We start from the raw sequence: 3,856 nt of genomic DNA, 5'->3' as shown, positions 1-3,856 counted from the left end.
GAACAGCTTCTACCCTGAGGCTGTTAGACTCATGAATCTCTAACTAGAATAATCACTGTGAAAAACCATATCATGTTGCTGCTGATCTGTTTCATGTTGCTGCTGATCTGTTTCAATGTTGATGTGTTCATGCGTGCACATCTGCTCACAGACTCATGTTCATGTTTGTGCTGATGTTCAATGTTTTATGTTATGAGTGCTTAGTGTATATTTAGTTGATGTTTTTCTTAGTTCATATCTTAGATGTTATTACTGTTTTTCTTATACATTTTATTGTTGGATGTAACTGGGACCTTGTGTACATAATTTCGCTCCACCACATGTACCACATGAGGTGCGAATGACAATAAAGAAACTCTGACTCTGACTCTGACTCACCTCCGGGACCTGTGCCCACTCTCATATGTAGCATGTAGACATTTAGGGTTCTGGGCAAGGGTTGGGGGGGGGGTGAACGGGCACTGCCTGCTCTTTGGGGAGGGGGTGGGTCTGTGCCAGTCACCACCTCATCCCCCCCATTTTAAACGCACTATATAACAACATGCATCAACATCTTATTTGAGTGGGGGGAGGGAGGAGTTGGGTCTTACAGCTTTTCTTAAACCCTTATTCTCCGTCTGACATTTGGGGTCGGGGGCGGGGGGGGGGGGTAGGCTGCCTGGTTTGGGTCTGGGCTGTGGGTGGGTATTGGGCCTTTGGGGGCGATTGGGGGTGGGGCTGGTGCTCTGGTTCTCCCTGGATTGTTTGGATCCTTTTATCAGGGTTCCTGGTTCTGATGGCCAGCCCTTTGGCTGGGGTGGCTGCCAGGTTCTGGCGGGAGGTCAGCTGTGGTTGTGTGTGTGTGGTCGTTGGTAGTGCATGGCAGCGGTTGGGGGCATGGCTTCACTTTGATGAAGTGCTGGCTGGTCACCATGATGTGACATTCACGGTGCGGGGTGCTGTGTGTGTGTGTGTGTGTGGGGGGGGGGGGGGGGCATGGGTGGCATGCCGGGGCTTCTCCCGGCCTGTGGTGTGGGGCTTTAGGCTTTAGGGATACATTGGTGCGCTGGGCCGGTCTTCCTCGGCTGCTGCTCCCTGCTGCTCTGGCCCCCGGCCTGGGACCGGCTTGCGGTCACTGTTGGGCAGGTGGGGCGCATGGACGGCCCAACAGAGGCTCTGTCGGGCTGTCTCTGTGTGCCTGTTTGTCTCAGGTTGGGTTTTGGGTGGCCCCCCTCTCTTGCACCAGTTTTGGCCCCCCATTTGGTGGGTCGTGCTCCCCCCCGGTGGTGGGCCCCCCTGCCGCTAGTGCATTGGCGGCTCTCAGCAGCTGGGGCTGGGTGGTGGGGTGTGTGCAGGCCCGCCCTGGTGGCTGCCTGCCGGGGCCTGGGCGCCCTGGCTCTGTCGGGCCTCTGTTGGGGGGTGGTATGACCTCGGGACTCGGGGCTTGGTGTCCATGGCCGGATCCACTCTGGAGGGGCAGGTTGCCGGCGGGGCCTGTTGACTCATCGCTACGGCCTCCTGGGGGTTTCTGCATTGTGGTTGCTGGGGATCGCCTGGGGCTTCCCTTTGCTTCTCTCTCTTGGGGGTGCGGGTGTCCATGTTGGGGGACTACCGTAGTTCCGGGCTTGGGGGCCACAGTGTGTCTGTGGTTCCGGGCTTCCCTATGTTACCTTCGTGTCCTACGGGGACGGGTTTATGGGTCCCCACATCCACTATTAAACATTTTTATGGAGAAACCTTATAGTGACAACATGCTCACACAGGTGTTTATCAGATACACACTCAGTTGGGTTGTGGTGGCCATCAAATATATATTGTATTACCATGTAATGTATAAAATACTTTCTAATGATGTTATAACTATCATTATATAAGTTGTTTGTTGTTGTGGTTTCTTGGTTTTGTCTTTTTTTTTTTCTCTCTTTCCGCAGGTCTAGAGGCAGACTTCAATTATGTTGATTTGTGTTCTCTTTATCCCTCTCTCTCTCTCTCTCTCTCTCTCTCTCTCTCTCTCTCTCTCCTCTATTCCTATCTCCTTCTTTACATTTTAACTCTTCTCTCACTTTTCTGCTTTGTTATCTTCTTTGTTTTCCGTCCCCGTGTCCATTACATCCGAAACAAACCCAAAGCATATTCTAATGAAATTTAATTTATATATCAAGTGGAGCATTAAGGCCAGCCATAATGCTCTGCTTGTGAAAGTAAATCTGTTGTGCATCACTTTGACACTCAGACAATAATTCTAAGTGTCACAATGACGGACAGGACAAGGGGGAAAAAAAGAAAGAAAAAAAGAACAATAAAAAAAGGATTTTTAGAAATGTTGGCCAATTGAAAAGTATGAACATGTATAGCACATACTAAGTTGGGCGTCTTTAGCCTGGATTTCTGCAGCAGTGTATTCTGTATTTCTTTTTCCTAACAGTTCCTCCTCCATTCGCTCTTTGCTAAAATGTCTTGATGACATCAAGACTTGGATGGCCACGAACTTCTTTTTTAAGTTTTAACGATCCGAAAACTGAGGTCATTGTGTTTAACCCTAGCTCTGCCACTCTCACTGATCCTGTAAACCTGGACTCCCTTCAGCCATATCTAAAGCAATCTGTTATCATTTTTGGGATAGTTTTAGATTCAGACTTTAAGTTTAATAAACAGATCAACTCTGTTCTTCAAAAAAGTTTATTTCAGTTAAGGCAGATATCTAAGCTTAAGTCTGTCCAGATCCGACCTTGAAACATTAGTTCATGCATTCGTTACAACCCGGCTGGACTACTGTAACTTGCTTTATGTTGGGGTCAGTCAGGTCTCTCTCTCACGTCTCCAGCTTGTCCAAAATGCTGCAGCTCGGCTACTAACAGGAACTTGCAGGTTTGAGCACATTACTCCAGTTCTGTCTTCCCTTCACTGGCTTCCTGTGCAAGTCAGAATTTATTTAAAAATTCTCTTACTGACATTTAAGTGCATTAAGTGCCTTCTACCCTCATATCTCTGACCTTCTTCATCCTTATGCATTAGTCTTAGTCTCTTTAGAATGATTTGTTCAATTAGCTTTGTAGAGATCTAGTATAGAGTTGTATGAATGGGTAAATGAGGCACAGATTGTAATGTAAAACGCTTTGAGTATCTTGATCAGATAGAAAGGCGCTATATAAGTACAGTCCATTTATCATTTATACTCCTTCTCGGGCTTTGAAATCATCAGATCAGCGGCTTTTGGTGGTACCAAAAACCAGGCTGAAGCTCAGAGGAGATCGGGCGTTTTCAGTCATGGGCCCTAAACTCTGGAACAATCTGCCCATCAACATTTGACAGACCACTTCAATGTCTGCTTTTAAAACTCTCCTGAAAACACATCTGTACTCATTAACACAGGGTGATCCAATTTAGATTTAGTTTTTCATTGATCCTGATTGTGTTTATGTTTTTTGTTCTATTTCGTATAGGCTTCGCACTTTAAGAGCTGTCGCTTAGTGGGTGCCCCACCCGGTCCGTATAAATTACGTTAAGAGCGGGTAATCGGCTCCCAATTTTCTTCAGCAAGCTAATAGCTTATGAACATGAAAAGAGCTGTATGAAAAGAATTGTGTGCAAAATAATTAAACAAAGAGAAATGTTGTTGACAAACCTTGGATGACGAAACGGTTGAAAAATGCTTGTAAAAAAAACAATTATTTGTATACATGATTCTTGAAATTGAAAACACAAGAAGCCGAAGAGAAATATAAGAAGTATAAAAATAAATTAGTAGGGATTATAAGGAAACACAAGAAGGAATATTATAGTGATTTCCAAAAAAAGTTCAATCTGGTCCTCTGGACATTCAAAAAAAACAAAACAAAGCAAAAAAATATAGAAACGTTTCGTCTCTCATCCGAGA

The sequence above is a fragment of the Nematolebias whitei genome, chromosome 18 (assembly GCF_014905685.2).
Source record: "Nematolebias whitei isolate Nwh7 chromosome 18, NemWhi1, whole genome shotgun sequence".
Taxonomy (NCBI): domain Eukaryota; kingdom Metazoa; phylum Chordata; class Actinopteri; order Cyprinodontiformes; family Rivulidae; genus Nematolebias; species Nematolebias whitei.
Note: the sequence above shows the minus strand (reverse complement) of the source record.